Source organism: Manis pentadactyla, chromosome 13, assembly GCF_030020395.1.
Source record: "Manis pentadactyla isolate mManPen7 chromosome 13, mManPen7.hap1, whole genome shotgun sequence".
Classification (NCBI taxonomy): domain Eukaryota; kingdom Metazoa; phylum Chordata; class Mammalia; order Pholidota; family Manidae; genus Manis; species Manis pentadactyla.
The window spans coordinates 95,626,593-95,641,426 of NC_080031.1; positions in this window are offsets into that span (position 1 = coordinate 95,626,593).

A 14,834-nucleotide genomic window follows, 5' to 3' on the forward strand; every position below is an offset into this window, starting at 1 on the left:
CCATCTCTAATTTCTACCAAGCAGCTCTCTGGTTTGGGAATCACCAGTGCAAGGACCTGCCATGGAATCAGTATCACTGACTGAGACCAAAGCCATTTCTCCACACCTATGCCTGCCCTTTGCCCTCCATGGAGTCCGTGGAGATGGGGATCGAACACACAGAATGACCTGAGGTTAAGACTCATGGACCCCAAGTACCCGAGGTTGGGGGAGGAGAGGTGACAACTGTGCATCCTTTGGCCCTCACCGTCTGTTGGAGCCATGGACCCACTGCCAAACACGAAGTGTTCTTCCAGAACCCGCAGAAATTCTGAGACTTCACTTTCTCCAAGAACACAGGTAGAGCATGTGGGCCCCCTTTATGTGTAGCCACACTACCCCCTGCTGGACAGAAGTCAGAATGACGGCGAGGCCTGCTGCAGCCGACTGGAACAGCCTGCCGAGGGCCGGGCACCAGGTCTACAGTAAGCGCTCAGCACCTGTTGGCGACCTTTACTGTTGTTGAGTTGCTGGCGCTCCTGCCAGTACTGTCATGCAGTGAGCACCACGGGAGGTCAGTGTGGGCTGAGAGGGCTCAGGGATGAAGGGGTCGGGAATCCGGCTCAGATGTGAGAGACTTAGAAAAGCAGGGCAGTGAGCCAGAGAAGAGCTGGAACATTGGGAGAGGCAGAGGGACGTGATCACTCCCTGGCTCGACCTCGGGCTGTCTCTCTCCCAGGAAAGGAAGCTTCTCAAAGTGTGAGGCCTGTGCACAGGGCCCTTCCTCAAGGGTGAAGGGGAAGGAGCCACATGCAGCTCCCCCCCACTGCCTACAACAGCTCCTCCCACCCCCACCAAAGGCCTGGCCCGACCGCCCTGGGACGAGCACCTGTGGGTGCCAAGTTCTCCCAGCCCCTGTTCCAAAAACAGACCCTCTGCAAAACCCCCCCATTCCCTGCACTGCAAACATTTGCTGAGCTGATCCAGCCTTATTTAAGCAGTAGCAAACCAAAGCCTCAAATGGCTAACACGACCTTGCTGTTTTCATTTTCACCAAGATAAGAAAATGCCAAGATAAGTAATTGTCAGAGTTAATAATTTAACAATGCAATAGACCTTGTAATTAAAAATAAACTCAAGGAGGCCACAAAGTGATTGTAATAGTGTTTCGAGGGCCAATTACACAAAAGCCTCCTCTCGCTGTGCCAGGAGAGCGCAAAGGGAGGAATCGGAATCATTAGGGCTTAGAGCAGTTTACACGTCATGAAAACCCTTCCCTCAAAGTCAGGTCTCTCAGAAGCTTGGATTTGGCCGATACTGGCTCACGTCTTCATGTATTTTCCCTAGTTACTTATTTTTCTGTCTGTACTTGTTTTTGTTTTTGTTTCATTTGTTGTGCTTGAGTCAGGCAGGACTGGGAACTCCCATTTCTGCGCCTGCCCCTGCCGCTCCTCCCCTTCTCATGCCTTTCCAGGGGTCTAGGGCACCATGTCTAAGCCTTGGACCCGTTGCTCCCTGGTAAGCCTTCATTAGTATCACCAAATGGCTTCGAGCAGTTGACAGAACTGTCCTGTCCTGCCTGGCATCCATACCTACACCCTCAGAGGACAGGAAGAGCGAGCATTGTAACCACCACCTGGGGACATCCCAGCTCCGGGTGCCCACCGCCCTCAGTGGTGGTCGTCTCTAGGCGTCCCTCTGCTTCTCCGGCAGGCTCCTGCCTCCTTCCTGATTCAACAGTCCCATTCCAACCTCAAAACAGTGCATAGTCCACGCATTTCCACTTAGAGAACCTCTTCAAAGGTATCTTTTCCAGACCTAATTATTTTATTTTTGAATTTACAAATTTCCATCATAGTTAATTCTGACCACCATGTCATGGACTTTTTCTCCCTCAAAAAAAAAGCTGTTTCCTCAAAAATCTAAGCCTGTCCATGGACAAGCACTCTATATGTGAACATCATCATCATCACGCCAGTGACAACAGATAGGGGGACAGGGCTAGAGGGAGGGCAGAGAGAGGATGGGGACACCAGGACAAGAAACGGTCAAGGGCATTGTCCAGGCGCATGGTCCTGGGCAATGCCAGACCCCAAGCTGGAGGCTTTATCCACCCACTTGGCCAAGGGAATCCCAAAACTCTACCCAGAGCACAGGATTCCCTTCCTGCCTGCCTCCCCTTATTCTATGACTCTAAGCCCCTAATCCAGACAGAAGGCTCACAAGAACATGACCAGGAAAAAATCAGAGCTGTATTTGTGAGACTGGCCAAAAGAAAACCCAGAAGGCATTTTGGGGAACCCAGGAAGTCTCTGGAGTCTCAGGAGCATCAGGCCCGGCAGAGACCTCCCTTCAACAGACACTGAATTTTCAGAGAAAATACCAAGACTTTATTTGAGGGTGGTGGATTCACTTATCCAAAGATCACACAGACCCACAAATCTGGCTGGCAGTCTCCCTACTCATGAGTGAGGTTTGTGGCGCCTGAAATAGAAATTCCCCTTTTCTACCTACCAGAAACCCTCCCCCACAGACTGAGGGCGCCACGAGGGTAAGAAAAGCGGGTCTAGTCCCAGGAGTAACCCAGGGAGGGAGTCCAAAAGTCCACACCTGATCCTATAATGTGGGCTGCACGGCCTCAAGCCCAGCCACCTAACCCTTGGAAAAGGAGCAGGAACAGGAGGAGGAGGGAAACCAGGAGTCCTCAGCCCTCCAGGAAGGCCAGAGCCCATTCATCTCTCAGCTGTGGACACTCAGCGAGGTAGGGCTCTTGAGACAGCCTATTCTAAGAGCGTGTGCGTGGGTTAGACAAGGCCGGAGCTGCACCTCAAAGCAGTGCCCCAGCCTCCAAAATGAAATCTCTAGGTCCCTTTCCAGAAAATAATGTATGTTCTTTTATTCAATCAGAAATATGGAAAAGATGAGCTCATCATAATTTTTTTCTTCAGTTTTCTTTGGAACCAAGATTTGGCCAAGTCAAACATCAAATCCTCAATGAATCTTCCCCTCAGCCTGTATCGCTGGAACCTAAAACAGGGCCTGGCTCAGTATATGCAATCATTAAGTGTCTGTTAAATGAATGAGTTGCCTGTGGGCTCCTGGAGCACGGTGAGATGCCAAGCTTCATATTTCTTTATAGGTGCAGCAGGTCTCAGAGTAACTTCTCTGTTTTGGTGTTTGGGTTGGCTGGGCTTCCTTCCTAATGGGCTGAAAGACATCCTTGTGCGTCCTCCTCTGCTGGAACATGGTTTACTACAAGGCTTTCTGCCTACAGGCCCAAGGCCAGGGAGTCTGGTCCACGTACTAATGACTTGCAGCAGCAAAGAAGCCAAACAGACCAGCGAAAGTGTTCTGCTCCTCTCCTCCCTCAACCAGGCAACAGAGCAACCAAACTTCCCTGTTGCAAAAAAAGGCAGGCTAATACAGCCAGAACTGGATTTTTAATGAGCAATGAACACATCCTTTATTTACTGGCAACAATAAGTTGCATGACTTCCAGGATCCAAGAGAATCTTGCCATCATGCTCATGGAGTTGAAGTCCCTTCATCTGGAGTATGCTAAGGACAGGGGTATGCAAAACAGCACATCTATGCACTGTGATTGCCCTGCTGCTCAGAGACCTGGCAAAGGCAGGGGGTCAGAGGTTGGCTCTGCCTGACATGTCTCAACATCTTTGCCAACACATAATCCACTTCTTTAAGAAAGAAAGAGGGAAACTTATGCCTCTAATTAGTATGGAGTAGCTAGTAGCAGTCTAGCCCACCCATGATAAACAACTATATACTGGAATATATATGACAACTATTCAGGTAGGGCAGCAGACAGTGTAAGACTGTGATCCCTGAGAGAAGGGAAATTTGTGATGTAAGCTGTTCAACTGCTCAGCCATCCAGCTCTCTGACTGAAGACCATTTCTCAGTCATGCTTCAAAGAGCTGGAGTCCAGAAAAGACTAGGAACAACAAATGCTAACGAGGATGTGGAGAAAGGGGAACCCTCCTACACTGCTGGTGGGAATGTAAACTAGTTCAACCATTGTGGAAAGCAGTATGGAGGTTCCTCAAAAAACTAAAATTAGGAATACCATTTGACCCAGGAATTCCACTTCTAGGAATTTACCCTAAGAATGCAGCAGCCCAGTTTCAAAGACATATGTACCCCTATGTTTATTGCAGCACTATTTACAATAGCCAAGATATGGAAGCAACCTAAGTGTCCATCAGTAGATGAATGGATAAAGAAGACATGGTACATACACACAATGGAATATTATTCAGCCATAAGAAGAAAACAAATCCTACCATTTGCAACAACATGGATGGAGCTAGAGAGTATTATGCTCAGTGATATAAGCCAGGTGGAGAAAGACAAGTACTAAATGATTTCACTCATCTGTGGAGCATAAAAACAAAGCAAAAACTGAAGGAACAAAACAGCAGCAGACTCACAGACCACAAGAATGGACTAACAGTTACCAAAGGGAAAGGGACTGGGGAGGGTGGGCAGGAAGGGAGGGAGAAGGGGAATAAGGGGCATTACATTAGCATACATAACGTGGGAGGGGCACAGGGAAGGCAGGATAGCACAGAGAAGACAAGTAGTGACTCTGTAGCATCTTACTACACTGAGGGACAGTGACTGTAATGGGGTATGTGGTGGGGACTTGATAATGGGGGGAATGTAGTAACCACATTGGTAATGTTGCTCACGTTATCTTATATTAATGATCCCAAAAGAAAAAGAAAAAAAAAAAGAGCTGGAGTCCAACCAGAGCACACTGAGATGAGCAGGGAGAGATCAGAGCTCAGTGCAGCTAAAGCAGCTATAATCTGAGAGGAAGAACTGCGAAGAGAAGAGAACTGTGCAGTAGGGGCACAACAGGTCAATGTAGGGGTTCCTTATAAATCTGTGGCTGGTGAATAGGCTGCCCACGTATAAGAAGAAACCTTCCGAAGCTTGCCAGAAAGTAGCTGGTACTGCATTGAGAGCAGAAGTGCGGAAGGAAATCGGTGTTATGGCCCTGCCAGATGAAGAAATCTCATTGACACCACATCAGTACTCCTGGCACTCGGCTGACACACCCAGAAATTCTTGAGCTGGAAAGTATAAGAACTGAAATTTGTTTGAGGGGTTCAACAGCAGATTTGGGCAGGGAGAAATTAAATCAGCAAACTTGAAGATAGGAGACTGAAAGTATCAAGTCTAAAGAGCAGAAAGAAAAAAAATAAATGAACAGAGTCTAAGGGAAATGTGGAACATCATCAAACAGACAAACACTGTGGGAATCCCAGAAGAAGAGAGAAAGAAAGGGACAGAAAGAACATTTGAGGGAATAATAGCCAAAACTTCCCAAACTGATGAAAAACTTGAATTAATAAATCCAAAAATCTAAGAAGTTCAACAAACACCAAGTGGGATAAACTGAGAGAGATCTACACTGAGACACATTATAATCAAACTGTCAGAAACAAAGGCAGATCTTTGAGAATCTTGAAAGTGGTGAGAGAAAAACAACTCATCACATACCAAGAGATCCTCAATAAGATTAAAAGTCAATTTCTCGTCAGAGACCAAGGAAGCCAGCAGACAGCAAGATGACATATTTAAGTGCTGGAAGAAAAAACTCTCAATCAGTAATTCTAAATACAGCAAAATTGTCCTTCAAAAATGAGAGAGAAATTAAGACATTCCCAGATAAACAAAAGCTGAGGGAGTTGAGTATTTAGACCTGCCCTGCAAGAACATCTAAGGGAGTCATTTAGAATGAAATGAAAGAACATTAGACAGTCACACAAAGCCATGTGAAGAAATAAGGATCTCTGGTAGGATAAACACATGGGCACATAAAAGCAAGTATTGTACCTTTGGTTTATAACTCCACTTTTTATTTCCTCAGGATTTACAAGACAAATATATACAAAAATATTATAAATCTATGCTACTGGACACACAATGTATAAAGATGTTATTTGTGGCAAGACTAACTTAAAGAGGGAGGATGGCATTGTAAAAGAGCAGAGTTTTAAAATGGATTGTAAATTTAGGATGTCAAATGTAATCCCCTGACAACCACAAAGAAAATATCTATAGGAATATATACAAAAGGAAATGAGAACATAAAGCAGTTCACTACAAAAAATCAACTGAACACAGAAGAAGGCAGTAATGAAGGAATGAGGAACAAAAAAGTACGACATTCAGAAAACAAACAGCAATATAGCAGAAGTAAGTCCTTCCTTATTATAATTATTTAAAAGTAAATAGATTAAACTCTCCAAGTGAAAAGGCAGAGACTGGCAAAATGGATTTTTAAAAAGAACATGACCCAACTACACACTATATATACAAAAGATTCATTTTAGATCCAAAGATACAAATGTTGAAAGTGAAAGTACAGAAAAGATATTCCATGCAAACTGTAACCAAAAGAGAGTGGGATGGCTATAGTAATAGACAAAACAGACTTTAAGTAAAAAACTTTTGAAAGAGACAAAGAAAGGCATTATATATTTAGAAAAGGGCCAATTCATCAAGAAGATATAATTCATAAATATATATAAACCAAACAAGCCTCAAAATATATAAAGCAAACATTAACAGAATTGAAAGGAGAACTACACAGTTCCACAATACTAGAGACTTTAATACACCACTTTCAGTAATGGATAGAAAACAAGACATCAGATCAGTAAGGAAACAGAAGACTTAAACAACAATATAAACCAATGAGTCATAACAGACATATATAAAACTATCCAACAGCAGCATATACATTCCTCTCAAGTCCACATGGAACATTCTCCAGGATAGACAAAATATTAGGCAGCAAAGCAAGTCTCAACAAATATTTTTAAATTGTGATCATGCAAAGTATGTCTTCTAACCACAATGGAATTAAGCTAGAAGTAAATAATTCAGAAGAAAAACTGGAAAATTCACAAATAAACAATATAATTAAACAACATAATTTTAAACATCAATGGGTCAAAAAGAAAGCACAAGAGAAATTTTTAAAGACTCAACTACAAATGAAAATGGAAACACAACATACCAAAACTTATGGGATGCAGAGGAGACAATACTTAGAGAGAAAATAAATGACTATACTAAAAAAAAGAGACAAATCTCAAATTAATAACTTGACTTACACTTTGAGGAACTAGAAAAAAGAAGAGCAAACTAAACCCAAAGCTAGGAAAAGAATTAGAAAAAAAGATAAATAAAATAGACAATAGAAAAAAAAATAGAATCAATGAAACCAAAAGTTAGTTCTTTGAAAAGATCACAAAACTGAAAAATATTTAGCTATACTGACAAAGGACAGAGAAAGATGCCAATAACTAAAATCAGAAATTAGAGAGATATTACTACTGACCTTACAGAAATAAAAATAATTATATGAGAATACTATGAACAATTGCATGCCAACAACTTAAGAGAACTAGATGAAATGGAAAAATTCAGTAACACACAAATTACAAGTAAATTACTCAAGATATGATAGAAAACTTCTATAAACTTATAAGCAGAGACTGAATCAGTAATCAAAACCTCCCAACAAAGAAAAGTTTAGGACCAGATGGCTTCACTAGTGAATCTTCACAAACATTTAAAGAAGAATTAACACCAATCTTTCTCAAACTCTTCCAAATAATAGAAGAAGAGGGAACACTTGTAACTCATTCAATGAGGCCAGCATCCAAAACATATAAAGAACTCCTAAAACTAAACAACAAAAAGGCAAACAACTCAATTTAAAAAATGGACAAAGAACTTGATAAGATACTTCTCCAGAGATATGCAAATGGCCAAGAAGCACATGAAAAGATACTCAACATTCTCAGTCATTAGAGAAATGCAAATGGAAACCACAACAAGATGCCACTTCATACCTATTAAGATATAAATAAATGAATGAATGAATGAAAATAACAAGTGTTAGCAAATATGTGAAGTTGGAACCCTCATACACTGCTGGTGGGAATGTAAAAAGGGTGCAGCTGCTGTGGTAGTTTGCAGTTCCTAAAAAAGCTAACTGCATATGACACAGCATTTTCACTCCTAGGTATATACATAAAAGAATTGAAAACACAGACTTGAACAGATATTTGTATGCCAATGTAAATTGCAGCAACATTCACAATAGACAAAAGGTGAAAACAACCTAAGTGTCCATCAGAAAATGAATGGATAAACAAGATGTGGTATACACATACAGTGAAATATTACCCATAAAAAGGAAGGACGTTCTGGTACATGCCACAACATGAAAACATTATGCTAAATGAAATATGCAAGACACAAATGAACATATATTGTATAATTCCATTTATAAATGTGAAGTATCTAGAATGGGCAAATTGATGGAGACAGAAAGTACGTCAGAGGCTATGAGGCAGGGTGAAGAGTTATTGCCTAATGAGTAAGGAGTTCCTGTCGGGATGATGAAAAAGTTTTAGAAACAGTGGTGATGGTTGCACAAGAGTGAATGTAATTAATAACCACAGAATTGTATACTTAAAATGATAAATTTTGTTGTATTTTACCACAGTAAAATAATTTTTAAAACAACAACAGCAAAAAAGCAAGCAATCTAATTATAATATGGGCAAAACACACAAAGAGACTTTTCACTGAATTGGTTATACAGATGGCAAACCCATGAAAAGATGTTCAACATCATTATCTATTAAGAAAATAGAAATTAAGGCACAATAAGGTATCACCACATGTCTAGCAGAATGGCTAAAGTAAAAAAATAGTGACAATACAAATTGTCAGCAAGGATGTAGAGAGTCACTCGTATGTCACTGGTAGGAATGTAAAACAGGACGGTCACTCCAGAAAACACTTTAACACTGTCTTAAAAAAGTAAATATATGACTACCACATAACCCAGCAATTGCAGTCCTAACCACTTATCCCAACAAAATGTAAACTTACATTCACACAAAAAGCTGTACACAAATATTTATAGCTGCTTTATTCACAGGAGCCAAAAACTGGGAACAACGCAGATGTCCTTGAACAGGTGTTATGTTTAAAGAATATGTCATACATCCACACCATGTAAAACTATTCAGCAATAGAAAGGAAGGAACTATTAATACTTGAAACAACCTGGATGAATCTCTAGAGGGTTATGCTAAAAAAAAAGCCAATCGCAAAAGGCTGTATACTGTATGTTTCCATTTATATAACATTCTTGAAATGACAAAATAATAGAAATAGAGAACAGATTAGTGGTTGTCAGGGATTAAGGAGGGGTTAAGAGTGGGAGGGAAGTAGGGATGGCTACAAAAAGACGACAAGGAGGACCCGCAGGTATCCCATGCAAACGCTCTGTATCTCAACTATAACAAGGTAATATCCTGGTTGTGACACTATACCACAGTTTTTGCAAAATGCAATTGAGGGAAATTGGGTAAAGGATACAGGATCTCTACATTATTTCTTAATATTGCATATTAATCTATAATTATTTAAAAATAGAAAAGTTTACTATAATATAAATTTATAACATTTACTATTTTATTTTACTATATTAATAGTATTAAATTATTAAAATATATTATATGACATATATATTAACATGTATAATATATATTAAATCCAGATTTAGATATATATATGCATATATGTAGAAGCAATACAAATGTCCACTAACAGGAGAATGAATAAGCAAAGGGTGGTCTATGGCTCAATGAATACTACTCAGCAATAAAAAGTAATGAACTGCTGATAGTGCAACAATATGAGTGAATCTAAAAACAAAAAATAAAACCATTATATTGACCAAAAGAAGTCAGACATTAGAGGATATGTACTTTTTATTCCATCTATATAAAATTCTAGAAGAGGCAGAACTAATCTATGGTGATAGAAACCAGAACATGGTTATCTCTGGAAGGCGGGTAAAGAACTGCCTGGAAAGAAGCACTAGGGAACTTTCTGGGGTGATGGAAATATCATATATGGTATTCGGGGTGGCAGATACACACAATTGTCCAAACTGAACTGAACACTTAAAATCTGTGAATTTATGTATTTTAGTAAAGTATATCTAAATAAAACAGAGCTACAATTTCCTCAAAAAATTTTAAGGACTTCTGTTCATCAAAAATCACCATTAAGAGAGCCAAGGCAAGCCAGACACAGTAAGAGAAGCAATCTGTCACATACAGAACCAAGAGCTCATACCAAGAGTAGAGAACTTCCACAAAACAGTAAGAAAAAGGCAGACCCTCCAACAGAAAAATAAGCAAGCGAGTTGAACAAGCACTTCACAAAGACGATTTTCAAATGTCCAAAAAATATGAAAAAATAATCAATATGATTAATCACCAGGGCAATACAAAGTCAAACCACAATGAGATACCACTACATATCCACCAAAATAGCTAAAATTAAGAACACTAATAATACCAAGTGTTAACAAAGATGTAGAGCAACAGGAATTCTCACACACTGCTAGGAGTGTAAACCAGTTCCATCACTTGAGAAAATCGTTTGGCATTAGCTATTCACGTTGGACGTATGCAACCAGAAATTCAACTCCCAGGTAGAAAGCCACCAGAAATGCAAACGCTCCTGCAAGCCACAAAAGACATGTACTGTGTAAGAATGTTCCTAATAGTATCATCCATAATAGTTTGAAACTAGAAAAAACTCATCCATCAACAGTAGACTAGATACTTTGCAGTGCATTTCTACAATAGAATACCACACGAGAATGAATGAACTACAGCTAGACTGAACACACAAACACAATAAATCTCACCATAATGTAGAATGAAAGAAGCCACTCACAAAAGAATATATACAATACATATTGTATGATCAAATTATATAAAAGCCCCCAATATACTAAATTATAGTGGTTAAGGATATATACTTAGGTGGTAAATCTAAGAAAAGCAAGGTAGTGACTGCCATAAAGATCAAAATAATAGCTCCCTAAGGAGGGAGGGAGAGGGTAGTGATTGGGAAGGGGAGCTTGAGACGTGAGCAAAATTCTGTTTCTCTACCTGGGTGATAGCCATTCAAACATTTGCTTTGTAATAATTTGTTAAGCTGTGCATTTCCTTGATTTATTTTCATAGAGTGTGTTATGTTATATTCATAATAGTAAAAAACAATTTTAAAAGGAAGAAAAGAGAATACACCTAAATGTTTAGGACCTAAGGGGAGAAACCCTTCAGATAATTTTTCTTCGTACTTTTCTGTAGCTGTCTCGTTTTCTGTAACAGGCAATTAGTGATTAAAAAACAGGGCATCTCTGTTTGAAAAAGACAGATGCACCCCTATGTTTATCGCAGCACTATTTACAATAGCCAAGAAATGGAAGCAACCTAAGTGTCCATCAGTAGATGAATGGATAAAGAAGATGTGGTACATATACACAATGGAATATTACTCAGCCATAAGAGAAAAACAGATCCTACCATTTGCAACAACATGGATGGAGCTAGAGGGTATTATGCTCAGTGAAATAAGCCAGGAGGAGAAAGACAAGTATCAAATGATCTCACTCATATGTGGAGTGTAAGAACAAAGAAAAAACTGAAGGAACAAAAACAGCAGCAGAATCACAGAACCCAAGAAGGGACTAACAGTTACCAAAGGGAAAGGGACTGGGGAGGGTGGGTGGGAAGGGAGGGATAAGGGGGGGATGCTAAAGAAAGGGGCCTTATGATTAGCATGTATAATGTGGGGGGGAGGGGCACGGGGAGGGCTGTGCAACACAGAGAAGACTAGTGACTCTATAGCATCTTACTACACTGATGGACAGTGACTGTAATGGGGTTTGTTGGGGGGACTTGGTGAAGGGGGGAATCTAGTAGACATAATGTTCCTCATGTAATTGTAGATTAATGATACCAAAATAAAAAATAAAAAAAACAGGGCATCTATAGAGTCAGACCTTACCTTAACTCAAACCCCGGCTCTCTTTTATCAGCTCTATGACCTCAGGCAAGTCCCTTAACTGTATGCTTCTGTTTCCTTTCCTGTGAGACAGGGATAATAACAGCAGCTGCTTTATTGGCTGCTGTGCACACACAGAACAGTGAGGGCCTGGTCCGTAGTAAGCCTCACTAACTGCTAGCTGCTACTCCTATAAATCTAAGTCTAGTAAGTTACCTCGAAGAAACAAAAGTGAAATTCAGGTTTTGGCATATAACGTTCATCACACTTCACTGTGTTGCTTCTTTTTCTTCTTTGCCTGACAACAGGCACCATGGGGACGGTGTCTGCCCTGACCTACTGTTAGCCCCAGCTCACAGCGTTGAGTTGCTTATAACGTGCTGCTGTGATGGCAGAATGTGGACCCAACAGTGAACTTCAGCACCAAGCCCCACCTTCATCCTTGCTTCCCCAGAGAAGCAAGCTCCCTTAGCTCAAGCATGCTAAGTAGCCCTAAAATAGCACTCTCTAGGGTCCTGGGTCCCACTGCCTCTAGACAAGGTTCTTAGAAACAGCCCAAGGCATGATACAAAGAACCCTATGGACTTGTTTCAGGGAAAGATGAGGATGGGGTACAGGGAATAGAGTTGGGAGGCTCCAAGAAAGCCCCATCTGTCACCTAGCAGACCACACATGCCTGGATAGTGCATGACAAGCTTCATGCCTCAGAGGAGCCCTAGGGAAGCTGGGAGGGCAGTGCCAGGACCAGGGGCAGCTCCTGAGCAGCTCCTGCAGACTCTCACCCCTCAGTGGGCCCAAGGCTCAAGCTGGCTCTTCTGTGGCCAATACATATTAGAAACTCCTCCCCATTCACAAAGTCCTTTCACAAATATAAATCCATTTTCCCTTCCTGACAAACCTGTGAGCTAATCAATTGCCCATTTTATAAGATAGAGGCTGATAAAAACACAAAGAGCTCAGACCCAGTTCATCCAGTCTTGACCTCACTCCACCCTCCTCCTTCCCCACCATCTCTCCCCAGGTCTGTCTTTCTAAAGGAGCAGACAGGTGCAACACAGACCGGGATATCCTTAGCCCCAGCAAAAGCCCAGAGCAGTCAAGTCAGCCTTTGAGACCCCAGACCCTTCCTCGCTCCTGAAGGGATCAGGAAATGTGTTTGGCCGCTCCCTAGGGGCTGCCAAACAGCGTAGGGAGCACTCTTGCGGCCTAGGGGTCAGGCCCAGAGTGGGAATCCAGCACAGAGCTGTCTAATTCCAGGCCCCACAATAGCTCTAACCCACTACAAGGTATTGCCTCCTTTCGAAGGGTCTCAGACAGGAGTGATGTCCAAACCCACATGCGAAGGGGTGGCCTGGGAGAGCACAAACAGCCCTTTGAGGAGGGGCGGCAGGAAGTCAAGGATTCCCAGACTATGGCATCTCTGGGATTCCCAGCAGAGGCAGAGGCAGTTTGGGCGTTGTGAGAGAAAAGAGCATAGGGTTTCAGAGCAAATATGAAGAGTGTTAGGTGGAGAAAGGCTTCCTAAAGGGCAGGACTTTTAAATCTGGAGTTTCATCAACTGTGGCAGAGGAGGAGCTGGAAGAGAGGTGGGCTTGGAGCTTATGGGGTAGAAGCTGCTATTTACCGGCCCAAAATCAGACTCCCGTGGGTCCCGCTGCCTAGACATCAGGCCATTACGTCCCAGGGCTATTCAGAAATGCCCCACCTCCATTTCCAGAATCTGTCCCAGCAACTTCCCCTCCACCTGCCAAAGTGAAAACACAGGTGAGCAGAATCCAGGTGCAGCCTTGCCTCAAACCTCAGGACAGCCTCCTTTTCCCTTCCTTGGGAAGACATCTGGCCCTCAGAACACTCTGAAGGTCTTGAACTTCTGCTGGGAAGGATGAAACTGCTTACTTCGTGATGCCTGGGCTTCATCCTGGGAAGGATGAACCCAGAAGGAAGGCAAACTGCTGCCCCAGCACCACGGGAGCAGGGTGAGAGGAGGCCAAAGACAAAGTCAGCCCGGGAGAGAACTGCAACGTTTCGGCAGGCATGCTAGCTACACGCTCTCCCTCCCCTTCGCCTTCCTGAGCAGCAGCTGCTCTCATCACAACCTGGGATTGGGGAGAAGGGGTGAAATCTCACACAATTCATATGGACTTCAGTTTCATATAGGGACATGGATGTTCAGATAAAGCTGACATCCCACATCTTGGTCCCCCCAACACTGCTGCAGTTCGTTCTAGGTCTCAGGTAGTACTATTAGACTGAATGCTAGATGTATAAGCAGATGGAGAGTCTTGATTTGTGTTAGGTTTTCTCATCTAATTTTCCAAATACATCATCAAACGATTTCAGGGGGCCAGCAGCTGCTGGGCAATGCTGAATATAGGGCTAAAAATGAGTAAGAGTTGGTCTCTGTTCTCAAGCTCACATCTCACGGAGCAAACTATAGAGAGGGCCGCCTCCTGCACACATTCTATGAGAGAGCTCGCACTCAGCCTCAGGAGTTTCCATCTAAAATCAAAGCCCCAGTCAAGATATGCCTGCCTGCACAAACTCTAAATGCCTGTTTCCGTCTGCCTCACAAGTTTCAACACATTCCTTTTCAGATAAAATACAGGACTGGGAGCTAAAGCACAACCTATTATGCCATCCGTACTAACGCTTGCTGCAGAGCTTCTGGTCTATCCAAAAGGCAAACAGGAGAAGGAAAGACAGTACGACACCTAAGCAGGAAACAACAATGCTGAAAGACCCGAGTGTGCATTTTATCTGTGCCATCCAGTCCTATGTATGCCTCCTTTGCCCCATGAAGTTCAACAAACCAATTCTAGTACAGAAATGACATCACAGTATTATTTCTGAACCAAAAATTGAAAGCCACCTAAGCATTTCACAGGAAAATAGCTAAATAAATTATGTAACTATTAAATGTTCTTAAAGAA